The following is a 25,097-nucleotide window of genomic DNA, read 5'->3' on the forward strand; positions in this document are numbered from 1 at the left end:
CACTAGAGACTCTAATGTACTTGTCTTGTTGCTCAGTTGTGCAGCGCGGCCTCCTACTTCTCTTTCTGCTCTGGTTAGAGCCTGTTTGTGCTCTCCTCTGAGGGGAGTAGTACACACCGTTGTAGGAAATCTTCAGTTTCTTGGCAATTTTTCGCATGGAATAGCCTTCATTTCTAAGAACAAGAATAGACTGTCGAGTTTCACATGAAAGTTCTCTTTTTCTGGCCATTTTGAGAGTTTCATAGAACAAACAAATGTAATGCTCCAGATTCTCAACTAGCTCAAAGGAAGGTCAATTTTATAGCTTCTCAAATCAGCCAAACCGTTTTCAGCTGGGCTACCATACTTGTGCAATGGTTTTCTAGGGTTTTCTAAACATCCATTAGCTTCTTACACAGTTAGCAAACACAATGTACCATTAAAACACTGGAGTGGTGGTTGTTGGAAATAGGCCTCTATACACTTATGTAGATATTGTAATAAAAACAAGACGTTTGCAGCTAGAATAGTCATTTACCACATTAACAATGTATAGAGTGTATTTCTGATTCATTTAATGTTAGCTTCATTGAAAAAAAATGTGCTTTTCTTTCAAAAATAATGAAATTTCTAAATGACCCCAAACTTTTGAACGGTAGTGTATCCCATTGATTTTAAGACTGTTTTTTTTGGGGTAACACTTGATACTTTATAATAATGGTAAATTTAGGTTGATATGTTTTGCGTTTATTTATAAAAATATCAGAAATGTAACAAAAATGTTTTAAAAATTGCAATTTTCAAACTTTGAATGACTATCCCTTTAATCCCGAATCCTGTTCAGTTTTGAAATGACTTTGGGGGTCTTATATGTTGGAAACCATCCAAAAGTCATACCATTTTAAAAACTGCACCCCTCAACGTATTTAAAATTTCTTTCAGGTAGTTCATTAACCCTTCTGGTTCTTTTCAGGAAGTAATGGAAAGTGGCACGACAAGAATGTAAACGGCTGTAGCTGTCAGACTCTAAGACCGTTATTTGTAACGTTAGTCTCTTATATCGCAGGTCAGTAAAAAAGATGTCTGGTGGTCACTAAGGGGTTAAGGCAGAATAAAGCCGACAGTGAAGGTCCATGGGTCTACATGAGATTACAAGGCAATTAATGGGATTACATAGTAGTCAATGGGATTGGACAGTACTGAATTACATGAAACAAACAATGGAACAAGTTGCATGGTAATAAAGAGATTACAGTAAATGGGATTACATGGTAATGAATGGGATTATACAGTTATGAATGGGATTAGATAGTAGTGAATAAGATTACATAATAATGAACTGGATTACATGATAGTGAATGGGAGTACATAGTAATGAATCAGATTATATAGCTGTGAATGGGATTACAGAGTAATGAATGGGATTATAATGTAACTAATGGGATTTGATAGTAATTAATGGATTCCTTAGTAGTGAATGGGATTATATAGTAATGAATGAGATTACATAATAGTGAATTTTGTCACATAGTAGTGAGTGGCATTACTTAGTAATTAATGGGATTTATATAGTAGTGAATGGGATTATATAGTAGTGAATGTGGTCATATAATAATGAATGGGATTATATAGTAGTGAATGGGATTATATAGTTGTGAATGAGATTATATAGTAGTGAATGGGATTTATATAGTAGTGAATGCTATTACACAGTAATGAATGGGATTATATAGTAGTGAATGGGATTACATAGTAATGAATGGGATTATATAGCAGTGAATGAGGTCACAGAGTAATGAATGGGATTATATAGTTGTGAATGGGATTATATAGTAGTGAATGGGATTTATATAGTAGTGAATGGGATTACATAGTAATGAATGGGATTATATAGTAGTGAATGTGGTCACAGAGTAATGAATGGGATTATATAGTTGTGAATGAGATTATACAGTAGTGAATGGGATTTGTATAGTAGTGAATGGGATTACATAGTAATGAATGGGATTATATAGTTGTGAATGGGATTATATAGTAGTGAATGCTATTACACAGTAATGAATGGGATTATATAGTAGCGAATGGGATTACATAGTAATGAATGGGATTATATAGTTGTGTCCTGGATTACATACTAATGAATGGGATTATATAGTTGTGAGTGGTATTCCATACTAATGAATGAGATTATATAGTTGTGAATGGGATTATATAGTAGTGAATGGGATTTATATAGTAGTGAATGGGATTACATAGTAATGAATGGGATTATATAGTTGTGAATGTGATTATATAGCAGTGAATGCTATTACACAGTAATGAATGGGATTATATAGTAGTGAATGCTATTACACAGTAATGAATGGGATTATATAGTAGTGAATGGGATTACATAGTAATTACTATGGGATTATATAGTTGTGAATGGGATTATATAGTAGTGAATGCTATTACACAGTAATGAATGGGATTATATAGTAGTGAATGCTATTACACAGTAATGAATGGGATTATATAGTAGTGAATGCTATTACACAGTAATGAATGGGATTATATAGTAGTGAATGGGATTACATAGTAATGAATGGGATTATATAGTTGTGTCCTGGATTACATACTAATGAATGGGATTATATAGTTGTGAGTGGGATTACATAGTAATGAATGGGATTATATAGTTGTATCCTGGATTACATACTAATGAATGAGATTATATAGTAATGAATGGGATTATATAGTTGTGTATGGGATTATATAGTAATGAATGGGATTACACAGTAATGAATGGGATTATATAGTTGTGAGTGGTATTCCATACTAATGAATGAGATTATATAGTAATGAATGGGATTATATAGTTGTGTATGGGATTATATAGTAGTGAATGCTATTACACAGTAATGAATGGGATTATATAGTAGTGAATGCTATTACACAGTAATGAATGGGATTATATAGTAGTGAATGGGATTACATAGTAATTACTATGGGATTATATAGTTGTGAATGGGATTATATAGTAGTGAATGCTATTACACAGTAATGAATGGGATTATATAGTAGTGAATGCTATTACACAGTAATGAATGGGATTATATAGTAGTGAATGGGATTACATAGTAATGAATGGGATTATATAGTTGTGTCCTGGATTACATACTAATGAATGGGATTATATAGTTGTGAGTGGGATTACATAGTAATGAATGGGATTATATAGTTGTGTCCTGGATTACATACTAATGAATGAGATTATATAGTAATGAATGGGATTATATAGTTGTGTATGGGATTATATAGTAATGAATGGGATTACACAGTAATGAATGGGATTATATAGTTGTGAGTGGGATTACATACTAATGAATGGGATTAAATAGTAGTGACCTAGATTACATGGAAATAAAATGGACATAAAAAGTATTATAAAGATTATATAATAGTTTATAGAATAATAGTAATGTGCGGGATTACAGAGCAGTAATTGGGATTGCACAGTAGTATAATAACGATGCAGGTAATTCCTAGGTGATATTTCAGGGCTGATGGAGGTTTTTTCTTCCTCTTATTTTCGGGGGATTAGATGGCGATCTTTGATGCGGACGTTTACATACCGGCAGATTCAGGAATATTTCCTGCAACTTTTCCAAGGACCTTCAGTAGCGAGATGCATCTACCATTGTACGGGGCAGCAAGAGTCCGATGTCCCTGCAGCGCCTCCACAGGAGAAATGAAGCATTACACTGGTCTCATTTAATATAAAACGTGCAAACGTTATCTCATCCTCCAGAGCGAATAGTGACGTGTTGGGATTCATCCTCTAATAATTTTCTTAAAAAAAATGGTTTCCAAAACCAGACAACCTCTAGAAAAAGAAAGACTTTGCAACGGTAACAAAGAGTTTGACTCACAGAGGATTGTCCAGACTGGAAACTTTGTATCAAACTCAGTTGTGAGATATATTGTAAAAAGGAAATAAAATATTGATATTTTTTACCTTGTAGCGACCATCAGAACAGAAGAGAGAGTTCAGCTGCTGATGATCATTTAGCTCACAGAGGATTGCCTAAGACTGGACACACTGTAACAGACCCTCCGCTGTTAGGAATATGCAGTCTGAGCCTTAAGATGTAAACAAAAATATTTCTAAGTGGACAAAGAACAGGAAATGATATAAAATATAAAATAGCCAATATTCGTGGCCCTCAGACCGGAGCCCAAATCGTTGTGGCACAATGAGGAGCCGGGAATCCCAGCAATTAGAGGGCGGCAGCGGAAACTACTGACAGAGATGGATTTAGGGGGTAACGCTTTTTATTTTATTTATTTTTTTTTTTTTACAATAATTCCTGCACTTACACAACTTTCTTAAAATCATAGACAACACTTTAAAAAGTAAAAAATGACGTGACAATAAATTAGAAAATTGCAGGATTTAGGGTTTTTTCCTCTGAAGAGAAAGGGGGAGAAAGAAGAGAGAAAGAGAAAGAAAAGAGAGAGAGAGAAAAGAGAGGGGGAGAAAGAAGAGAGAGAGAGGGAGGGAGGGGGGAGAGAGAAGAGAGAGGGAGAAAGTGGAGAGAGAGATAGAAGAGAGAGGGAGAGAGAGAAGAGAGAGAGAAGAGAGAGAAGAAGGAGAAAGAGAAAGAAAATAGAGAGAGAGAAAAGAGAGGGGGAGAAAGAAGAGAGAGGGAAAGAGAGAGAGGGGGAGAGAGAGAAGAGAGAGGGAGAGAGAGAGAAGAGAGAGAAGAAGGAGAAAGAGAAAGAAAAGAGAGAGAAAAGAGAGGGGGAGAAAGAAGAGAGAGGGAAAGAGAGAGAGAGGGGGGGAGAGAAGAGAGAGGGAGAGGGAGAAAGTGGAGAGAGAGATAGAAGAGAGAGGGAGAGAGAGAGAAGAGAGAGAAGAAGGAGAAAGAGAAAGAAAAGAGAGAGAGAAAAGAGAGGGGGAGAAAGAAGAGAGAGGGAAAGAGAGAGAGGGGGAGAGAGAGAAGAGAGAGGGAGAGAGAGAGAAGAGAGAGAAGAAGGAGAAAGAGAAAGAAAAGAGAGAGAGAAAATAGAGGGGGAGAAAGAAGAGAGAGGGAAAGAGAGAGAGAGGGGGGAGAGAAGAGAGAGGGAGAGGGAGAAAGTGGAGAGAGAGATAGAAGAGAGAGGGAGAGAGGGAGAGAGAGAGAAGAGAGAGAAGAAGGAGAAAGAAGAGAGAGGGAAAGAGAGAGAGGGGGGAGAGAGAGAAGAGAGAGGGAGAGAGAGAGAAGAGAGAGAAAAAGGAGAAAGAGAAAGAAAAGAGAGAGAGAAAATAGAGGGGGAGAAAGAAGAGAGAGGGAAAGAGAGAGAGAGGGGGGGAGAAGAGAGAGGGAGAGGGAGAAAGTGGAGAGAGAGATAGAAGAGAGAGGGAGAGAGGGAGAGAGAGAGAAGAGAGAGAAGAGAGAGAAGAAGGAGAAAGAGAGAAAAGAGGGGGAGAAAGAAGAGAGAGGGAAAGAGAGAGAGAGGGGGAGAGAGAGAAGAGAGAGGGAGAGAGAGAGAAGAGAGAGAAGAAGGAGAAAGAGAAAGAAAAGAGAGAGAGAAAATAGAGGGGGAGAAAGAAGAGAGAGGGAAAGAGAGAGAGAGGGGGGGGGAGAAGAGAGAGGGAGAGGGAGAAAGTGGAGAGAGAGATAGAAGAGAGAGGGAGAGAGAGAGAAGAGAGAGAAGAGAGAGAAGAAGGAGAAAGAGAAAGAAAAGAGAGAGAGAGAAAAGAGAGGGGGAGAAAGAAGAGAGAGGGAAAGAGAGAAAAGAGAGGGAGAGAGAGAGAAGAGAGAGAAGAAGGAGAAAGAAAAAGAAAAGAGAGAGAGAAAATAGAGGGGGGGAAAGAAGAGAGAGGGAAAGAGAGAGAGAGGGGGGGAGAGGGGGAGAGGGAGAAAGTGGAGAGAGAGAAAGAAGAGAGAGAAGGGAGAGAGTGGAGAGAGAGAGAAGAGAGAGGGAAAGAGAGAGAAAAGAGAGAGGGAGAGAGAGAAAAGAGGGAGAAGAGGTAGAGAGAAGAGAGGGAGAGAGAAGAGAGAGGGGGAGAGAGAAGAAAGATGGAGAGAGAGAAGAGAGGGGAGAAAGAGGGAAAGAGAAGAGAGAAGAGGGAGAGAGCGAAAGAGAGGGAGAAGAGGGAGACAGAGAGAAGAGAGAGAAGAGGGCGAGAAAGGGAGAGAGAAGAGGGAGAGAGAGAAAGAAGAGAGAAAGAGAGAGAGAAGAGGGAGAGAAGAGAGAGAAGGGAGAGAGAAGAGGGAGAAGAGAGGGAAAGAGAAAGGGGAGAGAGGGAGAGAGAGAGAGAAGAGAGAAGAGGGAGACATAAAGAAGAGAGAGGGAGAGAGAGAGGGAGAGAGAGAGAAGGGGGAGAGTTCAGGTAAACTTATTGGAGTTTGGGTGACCTTTATTTTCAATGGGATTCAGGTTCTGGTTGAAGCTCGGGTACTGTTCAGGTATCCGAACCAAACTTTGAAATAATGTTCGGGTCGGCTACCAGAACCCAAACTTCCACGGGTCCGCCCATCTCTAAACAGGACTCCATAGATAGGTAGATAATGATGGTCACTGAGCTAAACACCACTCCACTCATCCTCAGATCACTTATAGTCATTACCGAAAAATTGCTGGAGAAGAAAGATCACTAAAAAGAAGCCAGCAAATGTGATAGCACAGCACAAAAAAATGTGCAATATCAAGAATTCTTTATTTTCCATCTCCCGGCTAACATGGTACAAAGATATATGTTTTCCTAATCCTTTTAAGACCATGTTCACACAACAATGTGTATTTTTGCCATGATTTCCTAAAAATATATTCCAAAAAAACAGTGATTTTAATTTTTTTTTGTTTACCTAAAAATGTAATATAATCTTCTATGTGCAAGTTATCAAAATTGTGCATCATATGTCAAGTTAAGCTTTTCTACATCTGTGGTCCATATAACTATGACTCAGAGCAGCTAAGACATTGGACAATGATAGAAGCAAGGGAAAGGAAGTCCCAGCACCTAAAGTGCTGGGAGAATCAGGACATATTAGACTAGTATGTGCACCAAAAGCAATTTTTCCTTTTAGTGGGGGGTGAAGGCAACAAGACCCTTATTTTCTAAATGTTTGTGTGATAGGTACTGATCGGAAGGGAAGAATTAGTCATAATTTAGCAAGTCTTATAGCACACCCTTATTCTTGTCAGTTAGTAGTAATTCTAAAAGCCTTGTATTATATATTATTTAGGGGAAGTGGCACCTTTTTAACCTTCCGGCATCCAAAATTTCTCACTTCTCTTCTTGCGAGAACTCTGTAAATAATTAGAAACCAATATGAGCCCTACAAAATTTAGGCAAAAGTGTAGAGGGGAAGGAGGGAGATGCAGCTGCAGCTTCTCTATGAGAGATACATGCTGTGAGAGGGTACGATGAATGTAGAAGGGGCGACATCTGTGTTGCTGTGGATATACGGACAGAAGGAAACTGCAGAAGAACAAAGGCATGAATTACTCCAGGAAAGTCTGCGACTGGAGTGGGCAGCCATAAAAAAAGGACAAATTGAAATTCTCAAATCCATAAATTAGAATTTATGAAATTGAAGAATTTAAGGACTTTTTGGGTAGTGTTAGGGTTAGGGTGGAGGCATCTATTCTGGTTCATGGAGGGGCTTCAAAAGCAAGAAACCCCCCCCCCATCTATGACATCCATATGGCTTTGGTTTAATAAAGAGGGGTCCCAAGAGCTGACCACCCACAGATGAGACATGATGGACATGGTGTAGGTGGCACAACCTCCCCAAGATTACATGATCTCTGATTCCATAACCTCGACCTGATGGCGACCTACTTTCCACTGAGGATTCAGGGCACAATCCATGTGATTAACAGCCGCCACTATCTGCAAATACCGCGCTCTACGGAAAGAAAACCAATTGACATTCCAATATCCGTTCCACCACTGTATAGAAAGAAACCTCCGACAATCCTGATCAAAACTGAGGATTTAACTACTCGAGTGTTGGAAATAATAAGGTCCTGAACCGCAGCAATCAGCCGCCTCCGAACAATAGCACGACTGTGAGAGAGCAGCGAATGTGCGCAAAACAGCTTAAGGAAAATGAATTGTGAGGTCGGCAGAATTGGAAAAAAACAGAAATAACTGTTCTTGTAAATTGCAGCCTTCACCACATTGTGGTTGACCTATATGAAGGATCCGGATACACTGATCAATGTTCTGACGCGTTTTCTGTCTTCACACTACAAATCAGTAACCACTCTCAGGTCTTAATTATGGCAGCAGGTGGTAAATCCTTCACCTGGAGCCCGCGAAGACTACGTGGAGCGAGGTTACAATAGTAACAGTAGTATAATATGGTGGTGGCTTGGTTGGTTGTTCAGTTTATTACTCAAATGATTAATCAGTTGGTTGGTTGATTGGTTACTCAGTTCATCAATCAACTGGTTGGTTGGTTGGCTGTTTAGTTGGTAGGACAATTGGTTGGTAATTCAGTTCATAAATTCAATCAAATGGTTGGTTGGTTATTCAGTTTAACAATGAATCAGCTGGATGGTTGATTGTTTGGCTTGTTGGTTGGCTGATTGGTTACTTAGTTCATCAGTCAGTCAATTGGTTGGTTGGCGGTTCATCTAGTAGGCTAGTTTGTTATTTGGTTATGCAGTTCATCAATTCAATCAATCTGTTGGTTGGTTGGTTGGTTGAATGTTTGGTTGCTTGACTGGTTGTTTATTCAGTTCCTCACTTAATTTGTTGGTTGGTTGTTCAGTTCATGAATTCAATCACTATGTTGGTTGGCTGGTTATTCAGTTCATCAGTCAATCATTTCTTTAGTTGGTGGGATTATGGTTGTTTGGCTAGCTGATTGGTTATTCAGTTCATCAATCAATTGGTTGGTTGGCTGTTTAGTTGGTAGGCTAATTGGTAATTCAGTTCATCAAATGGTTAGTTAGTTGGTTGGTTGGCTGGTTATTCAGTTCATCAATTAATCAGCTGGATGGTTGATTGTTTAACTGGTTAGTTGGTTGGTTATTCAGTTTATCAGTCAGTCAATTGGTTGGTTGGTTGGCTGGTTGGTTAGTTATTCAGTTCATTAGTCAAATGGTTGGTTGTCTGTTCGCCTGGTAGGCCGGATGGTTAGTTGTTTATTCAGTTTATCAATTCAATCAATCAGTTGATTGGTTGTTTGGTTGGTTGTTCATTTAGTTCCTCAGTCAATAGGTTGGCTGGCTGGTTGGTTGATTGTTCAGTTCATGAATTCAATCAATCGATTGGATGGCTGATTGGTTGGTTATTCAGTTCATCAATCAGTTGGATGGTTGATTGGTTATTCAGTTTATCAATCAATTGTTTGGATGGTTTATTGGTTGGTTAGTTATTCAGTTCATCAATTAATTGGTTGGTTCAGGGGCGGACATATCATCAGAGCAACCTGTGCGGCAGCACAGGGGCCTACGAGGTAAGGGGGGCCATTTATACCCCAAAGCAGGTAAAAAAATTAATTTTTAGGAGCTCGTGGTCTGCAAAGGGTCCACATACTGCTCTTGCACAGGGGCCCTTTTCTGTCTGCGTCCACCTGTGGGTTGGTTGGGTGGTTGGTTTGAATGGCTATAAACATAATTATTATCATTAAAGGTTTTTTTTGAAACACCAAAAATATATTGCTTAAAAATGGTTCCAAATTCTGCTGCTTCCATCAGGCAATCACAACACCATCATCATGGTCTAGTTCACATGCGGAACATCCCCATCCATAAAAGTTTCCTCTTCACTCAGACAATTTCCAGCACAAGTAACACAAGCCAGACTGATAGATTGCATCCTGACAGCACTACCCCACCCTGACAAGCGTCTTATTGGCGTCTCACAACATCCGGCTCAGAATGCACTGTCAATGGTAGAAGAGAAGGATGAAACTTACTATTTCGGAAATCCCTGGTTAACAATTTTAACATTTCGTGTGAAGTCGTATAACCTTCCCAGACATAAGGAAAATGGCGACACTTCAGAAAGGTAAGTATTTAAGTATTCCTCAGATCATTTATCGTTCATGATTCAGAAGTTTTCTCATCCATTGTTAGTAAAAGGCATCCAGGCCTCATTTTACTTTTATAGTGAAACGACCATTACAAAACCATGTGGCAGAGAGTTCCATAATCTCACTGGCCTTACAGTAAAACATCCATAATCTTACTGCTCTTACAGTAAAGAATCCGCAATCTCACTGCTCTTACTGTAAAGAATCCATAATCTCACTGCTCTTACTGTAAAGAATCCACAATCTCATTTCCTTTACTGTAAAGAATCCACAATCTCACTTCCCTTACTGCAATGAATCCATAATCTCACTGCTCTTACAATAAAGAATCTCTGTGATTAGGGTTACACCTTCTTTCCTCTATTTGTAGACGATGCCCCTTGTCTCCATTACAGGCCTCAGTGTTAAAATATCATTATGTAGATCTCTGTAAGCCCTCCACAAGGTTCTACAAGTGGCTTTACATCTAGCCACTGTTTGGGCACTAGGTGAACTAGTTTGTTAATTTATTGCTTGGTGGGGTTAAGTTGAACATAGAAATATTGATTTGGCCATTGCAAAAAAAAGCTCCCAAAAAGTATGCTTTTTTTCCATGGAGATCATAGAAGATATCCTATAATTATAATTTAGTGAACCATTTCACCAACTATCCAGCCACATAGTTGGCTGGAAGACTGATAAACTGTTCTTCTGATTTTCTGATTCACTGGCTTCTTCTAAAAGAGGACCTGTCACTTGATCAAAAAATTTAAGCTAAATATCCTGTAAAAATCTTCAAGCTGCCCTAATTCTGCCACAGTTTTCCGTTTTGTGCTGTGTCGTTCCATTGCAAAGATATTCACATTTGTTTTTCTGGAACACAGTATTTGAAATCTCTGCTTGCAGAGCAACTGGGGATTTCCTCAGAGTCTTCTCTGGGGTGAGTCCTTTCAGCCCTCCCAGATGCTGCCAACCACAGCTTACCAGCATCTGACAGTGCTAGATCAGCTGCTGAGCTGTGATTGGCAATATCTGGGAGGGAGGGGTGAAAGCGCACGTCCCTAGAGAAAACTCTGAAGAAATGCACAGTTGTTCTGTAAGCAGAGATTTCACATAGTGCGCTCCAGAAAAACAAATGTGAATATCTCTGCAATGGAGAGACGCAGCACAAAAAGGAAAAGAGTGTCAAAATCAGAGAAGCTTGGGGATGTTTGCAAGGTGATTTACTCAATTGTTTTGATCAAGTAACAGGTCCTCTTTAAGTTGAAAATAAACATAAAGATTTGGTCATTATGAAATTAGTATTTCCAACATATTATGTTTTTCAGCCATAGAGATTATAAGATATATCCTACATATATTTTTTTTATAAAATTATATGATGCCAATCAATATAAATGGAATAACTAATAATTACAAGCGATAAACATTTTGATAGATGGATGATAGTTGTAAAAAAGTCAGCAATAATCAAACATTTTCAGTTGTCAGATATCTACCATGATCTCATGGCTGTGATCCTGCCAGCTATTTCCTTTTATAAAAAAAAAAATGGCTATTTGCTCTTGACAAAAGAAGAGATTTGCAACCACTTTGGGTTTTTTTTTGGCCGATCCATCATTATTTCAATGAACAGCCATCGAAAAAGTGTGAACATTCAGCCAAACAGCTCAGGGTAATCAACAGAGTGATTGGAGGAGACTAGTTGTCATCACAAGTCTATGGCACAGTGACTAATGGAGGACCAAACCTTGACTTTGATGTATCTCTCCTGCTCCAAAAAACTCAATATGGTTTGATCTTTTTTGCCTTATTGTGAGCACTAAAGAACTGGAACTGCTTAGCTAGTGAGTCTCTGAGGTGCAGAGATGAGGAAGGAAAATTCAGCCAGTTACGTGCTCTTCTGTAGAGTTTCAAATACTTTGCTATCTAGTATTTTACGGTGTCATTGCTAGAGTAAAGGGTTTTTTTTTCAATCTGATTTTCCTAGTTGGACTTAAAGTACTACAATGACAGATGTAGAACAGAAGAAGAGATACAGCAGGGACGTGAAGTTCTACATAACGCTGCAGATGTATCCAAGGTTCATGGTTGGTGGAAAGTTAGGTGACAATTTGTAACAGTAACTTAAAAAAAATCTTACAAAGACTATAAAATCTAGTATTATAAGAACTGAAAAGATTAATAAATAACAGTTATCCAACGGACGTGAAGTACAGTAACCAAGATGGCACCCAACAACTCAGCGTCCACCTCAATGACATCTCGAGGTATGAATAGCTGTGGACAATAGAAGGACGGAGAAGAAGGGCAAGAGGACAATTTATTGCAGAACACAGGGGGGCAAGGAAAGGAGCAGCACAATTAAAAGGGGACAGCATCCAAATGAAGAAGGTTCAGAGGTTTATTAAGGCAACCCCAAAAAGAAGCAACTGTAAGTTGGCCGATGATCGTGTAGTCGATGGGAGGTATGTATCACGGAGATGGCTGGTCTCTGTGATGTAACCCGGTGTATTTTCTCTAGTGCACGCATGCACTAAGAGGGTTAATTGGTGCACCTGGGAGCCGGGGTACGGGTTGCTATGAGAGATGGGAGGGTCCAGCTACCCACATACCTCACCTTCGGGTGTGGTTAACAGCCTACAAAATGGAGGCTGTTGTTTGCCACAGGGTCTTTTTGCTTGGAGGGAGAAGGCCTCCTGTGTATGTTTTGCCTCCAGACCAAGCCAGGACACTGGACGCTACACCAGCCTGTGTGACCACAGCGCTGGCCCTCCAGAGACTTTGCTATAAGGACTGTTATCTTTGCTTTTGCCTGCACTAAAGGCTGTTTTGTTTGCATTTTCCTTTTGAATGGTTTAAGAAGCCAATAAACCACTATGGACATTTAAAGGAACATGCCTCCTGTTTGCCTCAAACCGCACCTGAGTGAGTACCATCCTTACACAACCCATCGACTCACGCACAAGTCTTTGTCAAGCATGTTGTTTGAGTCTAAATAATGCATCTTTTTCTTCTTAATATTTTTTCCTTAGGCTGACCGCATGTCGGTGGGGTCAGGTGAGAAAATAGCAAGTAGACGCAATCACAGAAGAGGTTGGACAGGAAAAGTCAGAATACTTTAGGCTCCCATACACATTAGACTAACGTCGAACCCACCGATATCTTTGGGCTTGGTCAATAGTCTAATGTGTATGGGGTCCTCCCAACACTCCCCAACAGATGATGTCGGTGAAGCTAAGGATCTGGCATGTCCAAATTTGGACTTCTTATGATTTTGTTCTCCCCGAATTAAGCCACCTCCAGAAGAGTCTAACAGCGGCTCTCTCATAGAGAACACGGGAGAACTCAGCAATGAGAGGAGTCGGGAGAGAAACATGCCAGCTGAACAATCATTCAACCATCATTCTGCCGACAGCTATCTATTGTTTTGGGGCCCCTTAGATAGTTGAGAATTCTAACATTTCTACTCTCAAGGGATGTTAGAGCTAATGTTGGTCGAACCCACCAATATCATTGGGCTCAGTTGATAGTCTAATGTGTATGGGGACCTCCCAACTTTCTCCAACAGATGAGGCCGGGGAAGCTAAGGATATGGAACGTCCAAATTTAGACTTCTTATAGTTTTGTTCTCTCCAAGGTAAGCCACCTCCAGAAGAGTCTGACAACGGTTCTCTCATAGAGAACACATGAGAGAGAGAAGTCGGGAGAGAAGGATTGTGGCTGAACAATGGGCCAACCACCATTCTCCCGACAGCTATATCTCTGCTCTCGAGGAATGTTGGGGCCCAGGAGTCAGAACCAGGCTTACAGAAGTGGGCAGATGCCTGGCAATGGTCAGGGCCATTTTAGCACCAGGTTCCCCCATCTTACAGACCCTATAACAACTGCTTGATCTGCCTTCACTTCAGGTACACCACTGCTTAAGCACACAAGTGCTCCTTAATATATTACCTTGTAGACAGAGGAAGCAATCTTTCCTTATGCTTCTGCTTAGCAAGGTCACCATTTTTATTGGAGCAGCCAAGCTATGTAAATAGGGTTTCCCGTCATAGTGGAAGCTGAGCGCAATGAACCTTTGTTTGGAACATGCTCAGGTTTGGACTGGCCCACAGGAGAACAGGAGAATCCTCCGGTGGGCCCCTGTGCAAGAGTGGGCCACCACACCCTTATATGAGCAGTACCGTTTCATGCTACATCTGGTGAAATTGGAGGCAAATGGGGGTGCAGCTATGTCCTCATTGTCCTCAATGGCAGCCCTAATAGGGCTCCATACACATCACTCTATTTAATGAATGAGGCTCGTTACGCCATAGTTATCCAACAAGGGAAAGGTCTCGGCAATTCTTCCATGCACTCTCATCTAAACGAGCCTCTAATTTTGGGATTCAGAATAAATAAAGATATCTGAACACGCACAGCAATCTCCATGCCTATCTCCAAGGCTACATCAAGACAGACTTATGTTTCTATTAATAAATCCTCTATAAATGGGCTTTACTTGACTTTCAGAATAAACCAGGCTCTTCTCACACTGCTACTTCTGGAACAAATCACACTTTCCTAATTTCACCTTAATGCAAACATTTTATATTTCCAGCATTTACTAGATGCTGGAAATGACTTTTCTCCTAGTAAAAGAAACCATTAACTTTAGATTTCCTTCTGTGGAATTATGAAAATATGTCTGTGTTCATCGCGGGAAAAAGAAGAAGCATTCATCACCGCAGGAAGCAATGGCCCAATGTATGGGAAATAGATTAGGATGGGAAATTAAAGTGTAAATGATAGGTCAAGGTTTCACTCCTGAAATATAATGTCCTCAGGGGTTATTCTGTGCAAAATTCAGTCCGATCACAATGTTCACTTTGCAAGAATGAGAAATACTGCGCTCACCGTGTATCTGAATGGAAGACCCCTTTTAGTGCTATTAATAACCTCAGTCCTCACCAATGGAAGTTGTCATTTTATAGTGGAAGTCAATCCAACCCAACAATAAACCAAGAAACTAACCTGGCTCATGCAAATGGAAATCTGAGACAGTCAATAATATAAAACACATTGTCGAGTCCTTTACATTCATTGGTTGCTGACATTTCCCCATAACTTGGCATAAATCAATAGTATGAATCAATATAAGATACTTTGTAATACATCTTATCACAGAAATAAGCGTCTTTCAAAACTTCTTTTAGCTGTAAAATCATCACTCATTGTGAAAAACTGCTGAAATCTGTCATGGTCAAAACAAATCAGACTGACAGTTTCACTGAGAGATCAGATTACTGCTTTCTATCGAAGTCTAAGGCTAGAGGAGTATGTGACTTGTTGTTTTTTTAATCTTGCCCCAGAGATGGATTCACATCTACACTGCTCAGTACTGCTGTAAGTGTCCTGAATGCTTCTGCTGCTTTCTGGTCAGTGTTTATCTCCCTCCTGAGATGGATTCACATCTACATTACTCAGTATATCTAATGTCATCTTTCTGTTGCTTTCTAGTAAATGTTAATCTCACTGCTGCTTCCTAGTAAATTTTTATCTCACCCCAAAGATGAATTCCCAGCTACACTTCTAACTACAGATATAAAGTGTCCTCCATGCTGCTGTTTTCTAGTAAGTTTTTATATCTCCGCAGAGATGGTTACACTACTACACTGCTCAGTACTGCTGTAAATATCCTCCATGCCGCTGCTGCTTTCTAGTAAGTGTTTATCTCATTCATGAGATGGATTCACATCTACATTACTCAGTAAAGATAACTTCATCAATGCTGCTGCATTCTAGTAAGTGTTTATCTCACACAATAGATGATTTCACAGTTAAACTTACCACTAGTGACATACAGTACAGACCAAAAGTTTGGACACACCTTCTCATATAAAGATTTTCTGTATTTTCATGATTATGAAAATTGTACATTCACACTGAAGGCATCAAAACTATGAATTAACACATGTGGAATTATATAGTTAACAAAAAAGTGTGAAACAACTGAAAATATGTCTTCTATTCTAGGTTCTTTAAAGTAGCCACCTTTTGCTTTGATGACTGCTGTGCACACTCTCGCCATTCTCTTGATGAGCTTCAAGAGGTAGTCACCGGAAATGGTCTTCCAACAATCTTGAAGGAGTTCCCAGAGATGCTTAGCACTTGTTGGCCCTTTTGCCTTTACTCTGCGGTCCAGCTCACCCCAAACCATCTCGATTGGGTTCAGGTCTGGTGACTGTGGAGGCCAGGTCATCTGGCGTAGCACCCCATCACTCTCCTTCTTGGTCAAATAGCCCCTACACAGCCTGGAGATGTGTTTGGGGTCATTGTCCAGTTGAAAAATCAATGATGGTCCAACTAAACGCAAACCGGATGGAATAGCATGCCGCTGCAAGATGCTGTGGTAGCCATGCTGGTTCAGTATGCCTTCAATTTTGAATAAATCCCCAACAGTGTCACCAGCAAAGCCCCCCCACACCATCACACCTCCTCCTCCATGCTTCACTGTGGGAACCAGGCATGCAGAGTCCATCCGTTCACCTTTTCTGCGTCGCACAAAGACATGGTGGTTGGAACCAAAGATCTCAAATTTGGACTCATGAAACCAAAGCACAGATTTCCACTGGTCTAATGTCCATTCCTTGTGTTCTTTAGCCCAAACAAGTCTCTTCTGCTTGTTGCCTGTCCTTAGCAGTGGTTTCCTAGCAGCTATTTTACCATGAAGGCCTGCTGCACAAAGTCTCCTCTTAACAGTTGTTGTAGAGATGTGTCTGCTGCTAGAACTCTGTGTGGCATTGACCTGGTCTCTAATCTGAGCTGCTGTTAACCTGCGATTTCTGAGGCTGGTGACTCGGATAAACTTATCCTCAGAAGCAGAGGTGATTCTTGGTCTTCCTTTCCTGGGGTGGTCCTCATGTGAGCCAGTCTCTTTGTAGCGCTTGATGGTTTTTGCAACTGCACTTGGGGACACTTTCAAAGTTTGCCCAATTTTTCGGACTGACTGACCTTTATTTCTTAAAGTAATGATGGCCACTCGTTTTTCTTTACTTAGCTGCTTTTTTCTTGCCATAATAAAAATTCTAACAGTCTATTCAGTAGGACTATCAGCTGTGCATCCACCAGACTTCTGCACAACACAACTGATGGTCCCAACCCCATTTTTAAGGCAAGAAATCCCACTTATTAAACCTGACAGGGCACACCTGTGAAGTGAAAACCATTTCCGGTGACTACCTCTTGAAGCTCATCAAGAGAATGCCAAGAGTGTGCAAAGCAGTCATCAAAGCAAAAGGTGGCTACTTTGAAGAACCTAGAATATAAGACATATTTTCAGTTGTTTCACACTTTTTTGTTAAGTATATAATTCCACATGTGTTAATTCATAGTTTTGATGCCTTCAGTGTGAATGTACAATTTTCATTGTCATGAAAATACAGAAAAATCTTTCAATGAGAAGGTGTGTCCAAACTTTTAGTCTGTACTGTATAATGTCCTCCATGCTGCTGGTGCTTTCTAGTACGTGTTTATCCCTCACCAGAGATGGATTCACTACTACACTGCACAGTACTGCTGTAAATATCCTCTATGCTGCTGCTGCTTTCTAGTAAGTGATTATCTCAGATCTACAATGCTCAGTATAGCTAATGTCATCCATGCAGCTTTCCAGTAAATGTTTATATCACCCCAGAGATGGATTCACAACTACACTGGTCACTATTGCTGTATAACGTCCTCCATGCTGTAGCTGCTTTCTAGTAAGTGTTTATCTCTCACCACAGATGGCCAGAGGTAATATTGCTCTGCTTATTCTGAAAAGTCACCTTAATTGACAGATACATTGTAAGGCATGAAGCCATCAGCACATACTTTATATGTTAAAAAGGTTCCCCAACTTACAACATTATTGTCCAATGGGACAGATAATAAATGTTTGCTTAGTGGACCCTCCATTGATTAGGTTGCAGGTCCATACAATTGCAACAAAAGCTGAGATTGTCATGCAAAATAATATAGAGAGTTATTAATATGTGTTTTCACAGAGAGCTTACATTGCTGGGTCGCATTAACTGATGCAAAGGAAAAGAATAACATAACAGTCTCATCAAAAAATCAGGTACTAAATATATAGATGTATACATATGTATAAGTGCAGCATGATGCCATACACTAATTATACAGCACAGCTGTCCTAATACATAGTGTATGAATAGCGGCATAAGCAGCTACATTACTGGTATGTAATGTAGAGTCTGTGATCATGTCTCCTACCGTATAATCGTTTTATAGAAAGGAGAACGGACCGAGCCTGACAAGTTTCTCGCAGATTTATAGAGATGTATAGATAGATGATAAATAGATAAAACGTAGATTTCTGTGCTTGTCCATGTCACTTATTTATTTATTTACAATACAGACCTCCATAGTGTGACAGCTCTAACAATACAGACCTCCACAGTGTGACCGCTCTTACAGTACAGAGGTCCACAGTATGACCGCTCTTACAGTACAGAGCTCCATAGTGTGACCGCTCTTACAATACAGACCTCCACAGTGTGACCGCTCTTACAGTACAGAGCTCCATAGTGTGACCGCTCTTACAATACAGACCTCCACAGTGTGACCGCTCTTACAGTACAGAGCTCCATAGTGTGATCGCTCTTACAGTACAGAGCTCTATAGTGAGACCGCTCTTACAGTACAGAGCTCTATAGTGTGACCGCTCTTACAGTACAGAGCTCTATAGTGTGACCGCTCTTACAGTACAGAGCTCTATAGTGTGACAGCTCTTACAATACAGAGCTCCATAGTGTGACCACTCTTACAGTACAGAGCTCTATAGTGTGACCGCTCTTACAGTACAGAGCTCCATAGTGTGACCGCTCTTACAGTACAGAGCTATATAGTGTGACCGCTCTTACAGTACAGAGCTCCATAGTGTGACCGCTCTTACAGTACAGAGCTCTATAGTGTGAACGCTCTTACAGTACAGAGCTCCATAGTGTGACCGCTCTTACACTACAGAGCTCTATAGTGTGACCGCTCTTACAGTACAGAGCTCTATAGTGTGACCGCTCTTACAGTACAGAGCTCTATAGCGTGACAGCTCTTACAGTACAGAGCTCTATAGTGTGACCGCTCTTACAGTACAGAGCTCTATAGCGTGACAGCTCTTACAGTACAGAGCTCTATAGTGTGACCGCTCTTACAGTACAGAGCTCTATAGTGTGACAGCTCTTACAGTACAGAGCTCTATAGTGTGACCGCTCTTACACTACAGAGCTATATAGTGTGACTGCTCTTACAGTACAGAGCTCCATAGTGTGACCGCTCTTACAGTACAGAGCTCTATAGTGTGAACGCTCTTACCGTACAGAGCTCCATAGTGTGACCGCTCTTACACTACAGAGCTCTATAGTGTGACCGCTCTTACAGAACAGAGCTCTATAGTGTGACCGCTCTTACAGTACAGAGCTCTATAGTGTGACCGCTCTTACAGTACAGAGCTCCATAGTGTGACCGCTCTTACAGTACAGAGCTCTATAGTGTGACCGCTCTTACAGTACAGAGCTCCATAGTGTGACCGCTCTTACAGTACAGAGCTCCATAGTGTGACCGCTCTTACACTACAGAGCTCTATAGTGTGACCGCTCTTACAGTACAGAGCTCTATAGTGTGACCGCTCTTATAGTACAGAGCTCCATAGTGTGACCGCTCTTACAGTACAGAGCTCCATAGTGTGACCGCTCTTTCAGTACAGCGCTCCATAGTGTGACCACTCTTACAGTACAGAGCTCCATAGTGTGACCGCTCTTACAGTACAGAGCTCCATAGTGTGACCGCTCTTACAGTACAGAGCTCCATAGTGTGACAGCTCTTACAGTACAGAGCTCCATAGTGTGACCGCTCTTACAGTACATAGCTCCATAGTGTGACCGCTCTTACAGTCCAGAACTCCATAGTGTGACCGCTCTTACAGTACAGAGCTCTATAGTGTGACCTCTCTTACAGTACAGAGCTCTATAGCGTGACAGCTCTTACAGTACAGAGCTCTATAGTGTGACCGCTCTTACAGTACAGAGCTCTATAGCGTGACAGCTCTTACAGTACAGAGCTCTATAGTGTGACCGCTCTTACAGTACAGAGCTCTATAGTGTGACAGCTCTTACAGTACAGAGCTCAATAGTGTGACTGCTCTTACAGTACAGAGCTCCATAGTGTGACCGCTCTTACAGTACAGAGCTCTATAGTGTGACAGCTCTTACAGTACAGAGCTCTATAGTGTGACCGCTCTTACACTACAGAGCTATATAGTGTGACTGCTCTTACAGTACAGAGCTCTATAGTGTGTCTTCTCTTACAGTACAGAGCTCCATAGTGTGACCGCTCTTACAGTACAGAGCTTCATAGTGTGACCGCTCTTACAGTACAGAGCTCTATAGTGTGACAGCTTTTACACTACAGAGCTCCATAGTGTGACCGTTCTTAAAGTACAGAGCTTCATAGTGTGACCGCTCTTACAGTACAAAGCTTCATAGTGTGACCGCTCTTACAGTACAGAGCTCTATAGTGTGACCGCTCTTACAGTACAGAGCTCCATAGTGTGACCGCTCTTACACTTCAGAGCTCTATAGTGTGACCGCTCTTACAGTACAGAGCTCTATAGTGTGACCGCTCTTACAGTACAGAGCTCCATAGTGTGACCGCTCTTACAGTACAGAGCTTCATAGTGTGACCGCTCTTACAGTACAGAGCTCTAAAGTGTGACAGCTTTTACAGTACAGAGCTCTATAGTGTGATCGCTCTTACAGTACAGAGCTCCATAGTGTGACCGCTCTTACACTTCAGAGCTCTATAGTGTAACCGCTCTTACAGTACAGAGCTCTATAGTGTGACCGCTCTTACAGTACAGAGCTCCATAGTGTGACCGCTCTTACAGTACAGAGCTCCATAGTGTGACGGCTCTTACAGTACAGCGCTCCATAGTGTGACCGCTCTTACAGTACAGAGCTCCATAGTGTGACCGCTCTTACAGTCCAGAACTCCATAGTGTGACAGCTCTTACAGTACAGAGCTCTACAGTGTGACCGCTCTTACAGTACAGAGCTCTATAGCGTGACCGCTCTTACAGTACAGGGCTCTATAGCGTGACCGCTCTTACAGTACAGAGCTCTAAAGTGTGACCGCTCTTACAGTACACAGCTCCATAGTGTGACCGCTCTTACAGTACAGAGCTCTATAGTGTGACCGCTCTTACAGTACAGAGCTCCATAGTGTGACCGCTCTTACAGTACAGAGCTCTATAGTGTGACCGCTCTTACAGTACAGAGCTCCATAGTGTGACCGCTCTTACAGTACAGAGCTCCATAGTGTGACCGCTATTACACTACAGAGCCCTATAGTGTGACCGCTCTTACAGTACAGAGCTCTATAGTGTGACCGCTCTTACAGTACAGAGCTACATAGTGTGACCGCTCTTACAGTACAGAGCTCCATAGTGTGACCGCTCTTTCAGTACAGAGCTCCATAGTGTGACCACTCTTACAGTACAGAGCTCCATAGTGTGACCGCTCTTACAGTACAGAGCTCCATAGTGTGACCGCTCTTACAGTACAGAGCTCCATAGTGTGACAGCTCTTACAGTACAGAGCTCCATAGTGTGACCGCTCTTACAGTACATAGCTCCATAGTGTGACCGCTCTTACAGTCCAGAACTCCATAGTGTGACCGCTCTTACAGTACAGAGCTCTATAGTGTGACCGCTCTTACAGTACAGAGCTCTATAGCGTCACAGCTCTTACAGTACAGAGCTCTATAGTTTGACCGCTCTTACAGTACAGAGCTCTATAGCGTGACAGCTCTTACAGTACAGAGCTCTATAGTGTGACCGCTCTTACAGTACAAAGCTCTATAGTGTGACAGCTCTTACAGTACAGAGCTCAATAGTGTGACTGCTCTTACAGTACAGAGCTCCATAGTGTGACTGCTCTTACAGTACAGAGCTCTATAGTGTGACAGCTCTTACAGTACAGAGCTCTATAGTGTGACCGCTCTTACACTACAGAGCTATATAGTGTGACTGCTCTTACAGTACAGAGCTCTATAGTGTGTCTTCTCTTACAGTACAGAGCTCCATAGTGTGAACGCTCTTACAGTACAGAGCTTCATAGTGTGACCGCTCTTACAGTACAGAGCTCTATAGTGTGACAGCTTTTACACTACAGAGCTCCATAGTGTGACCGTTCTTAAAGTACAGAGCTTCATAGTGTGACCGCTCTTACAGTTCAAAGCTTCATAGTGTGACCGCTCTTATAGTACAGAGCTCTATAGTGTGACCGCTCTTACAGTACAGAGCTCCATAGTGTGACCGCTCTTACACTTCAGAGCTCTATAGTGTGACCGCTCTTACAGTACAGAGCTCTATAGTGTGACCGCTCTTACAGTACAGAGCTCCATAGTGTGACCGCTCTTACAGTACAGAGCTTCATAGTGTGACCGCTCTTACAGTACAGAGCTCTAAAGTGTGACCGCTCTTACAGTACAGAGCTCTAAAGTGTGACAGCTTTTACAGTACAGAGCTCTATAGTGTGATCGCTCTTACAGTACAGAGCTCCATAGTGTGACCGCTCTTACACTTCAGAGCTCTATAGTGTGACCGCTCTTACAGTACAGAGCTCTATAGTGTGACCGCTCTTACAGTACAGAGCTCCATAGTGTGACCGCTCTTACAGTACAGAGCTCCATAGTGTGACCGCTCTTACAGTACAGCGCTCCATAGTGTGACCGCTCTTACAGTACAGAGCTCTATAGTGTGACCGCTCTTACAGTCCAGAACTCCATAGTGTGACCGCTCTTACAGTACAGAGCTCTACAGTGTGACCGCTCTTACAGTACAGAGCTCTATAGCGTGACCGCTCTTACAGTACAGAGCTCTATAGCGTGACCGCTCTTACAGTACAGAGCTCTAAAGTGTGACCGCTCTTACAGTACAGAGCTCCATAGTGTGACCGCTCTTACAGTACAGAGCTCCATAGTGTGAGCGCTCTTACAGTACAGAGCTCTATAGTGTGACAGCTCTTACAGTACAGAGCTCTATAGTGTGACCGCTCTTACACTACAGAGCTCTATAGTGTGACCTCTCTTACAGTACAGAGCTCCATCGTGTGACTGCTCTTACAGTACAGAGCTCCATAGTGTGACTGCTCTTACAGTACAGAGCTCCATAGTGTGACTGCTCTTACAGTACAGAGCTCCATAGTGTGATCGCTCTTACAGCACAGAGCTCCATAGTGTGATCGCTCTTACAGCACAGAGCTCTATAGTGTGACCGCTCTTACAGTACAGAGCTCCATAGTGTGACCGCTCTTACAGTACAGAGCTCCATAGTGTGACCGCTCTTACAGTACAGAGCTCTATAGTGTGACCGCTCTTACAGTACAGAGCTCCATAGTGTGACCTCTCTTACAGTACAGAGCTCTAGAGTGTGATCGCTCTTACAGTACAGAGCTCTATAGTGTGACCGCTCTTACAGTACAGAGCTCTATAGTGTGACCGCTCTTACAGTACAGAGCTTCATAGTGTGACCGCTCTTACAGTACAAAGCTCCATAGTGTGACCGCTCTTACAGTACAGTGCTCCATAATGTTACCGCTCTTACAGTACAGAGCTCTATAGTGTGACCGCTCTTACAGGACAGAGCTCCATAGTGTGACCTCTCTTACAGTACAGAGCTTTATAGTGTGATCGCTCTTACAGTACAGAGCTCTATAGTGTGACCGCTCTTATAGTATAGAGCTTTATAGTGTGACCGCTTTTACAGTACAGAGCTCTATAGTGTGACCGCTCTTACAGTATAGAGCTCTATAGTGTGACCGCTCTTACAGTACAGAGCTCCATGGTGTGACCGCTCTTACAGTACAGAGCTCCATAGTGTGACCGCTCTTACAGTATAGAGCTCCATAGTGTGACAGCTCTTACAGTACAGAGCTCTATAGTGTGACCGCTCTTACAGTACAGAGCTCTATAGTGTGACCGCTCTTATAGTATAGAGCTCTATAGTGTGACCGCTCTTACAGTACAGAGCTCCATGGTGTGACCGCTCTTACACTACAGAGCTCCATAGTGTGACCCCTCTTACAGTACAGAGCTCCATAGTGTGACCGTTCTTACAGTACAGAGCTCCATAGTGTTACCGCTCTTACATTACAGAGCTCCATAGTGTGTCTGCTCTTACAGTACAGAGCTCCATAGTGTGACCGCTCTTACAGTACAGAGCTCTACAGTGTGACCGCTCTTACAGTACAGAGCTCCATAGTGTGACCGCTCTTACAGTACAAAGCTCCATAGTGTGACCGCTCTTACAGTACAGAGCTCCATAGTGTGACCACTCTTAGAGTACAGAGCTCCATAGTATGACCGCTCTTACAGTACAGAGCTCTATAGTGTGACCGCTCTTACAATACAGAGCTCCATAGTGTGACCGCTCTTACAGTACAGAGCTCAATAGTGTGACCTCTCTTACAGTACAGACCTCCATAGTGTGACCGCTCTTACAGGACAGAGCTCCATAGTGTGACCTCTCTTACAGTACAGAGCTCTATAGTGTGATCGCTCTTACAGTACAGAGCTCCATAGTGTGACCGCTCTTACAGTATAGAGCTCTATAGTGTGACCGCTCTTACAGTACAGAGCTCTATAGTGTGATCGCTCTTACAGTACAGAGCTCCATGGTGTGACCGCTCTTACAGTACAGAGCTCCATAGTGTGACCGCTCTTACAGTATAGAGCTCCATAATGTGACCGCTCTTACAGTACAGAGCTCTATAGTGTGACCGCTCTTACAGTACAGAGCTCTATAGTGTGACCGCTCTTACAGTACAGAGCTCCATGGTGTGACCGCTCTTACAGTACAGAGCTCCATAGTGTGACCGCTCTTACAGTACAGTGCTCTATAGTGTGACCGCTCTTAGAGTACAGATCTCCACACTGTGACCGCTCTTACATTATAGAGCTCCATAGTGTGACCGCTCTTACAGTACAGAGCTCCATAGTGTGACCGCTCTTACAGTACAGAGCTCTATAGTGTGACCTCTCTTACAGTACAGAGCTCCATGGTGTGACAGCTCTTATAGTACA

At 41.8% G+C, this 25,097-nt stretch overlaps 1 protein-coding gene across 1 annotated transcript in view; it reads right to left on the reverse strand.

The window, feature by feature from the left end:
- KCNK9 (potassium two pore domain channel subfamily K member 9) overlaps nucleotides 1-25,097 on the reverse strand; it is a 350,358-nt gene that overhangs the window by 300,330 nt on the left and 24,931 nt on the right. The gene's annotated exons all lie outside the window — the stretch shown is intronic.

The sequence above is a fragment of the Phyllobates terribilis genome, unplaced genomic scaffold (assembly GCF_046119375.1).
Source record: "Phyllobates terribilis strain yellow unplaced genomic scaffold, ASM4611937v1 Scaffold_4__5_contigs__length_816908805, whole genome shotgun sequence".
Classification (NCBI taxonomy): Eukaryota; Metazoa; Chordata; class Amphibia; order Anura; family Dendrobatidae; genus Phyllobates; species Phyllobates terribilis.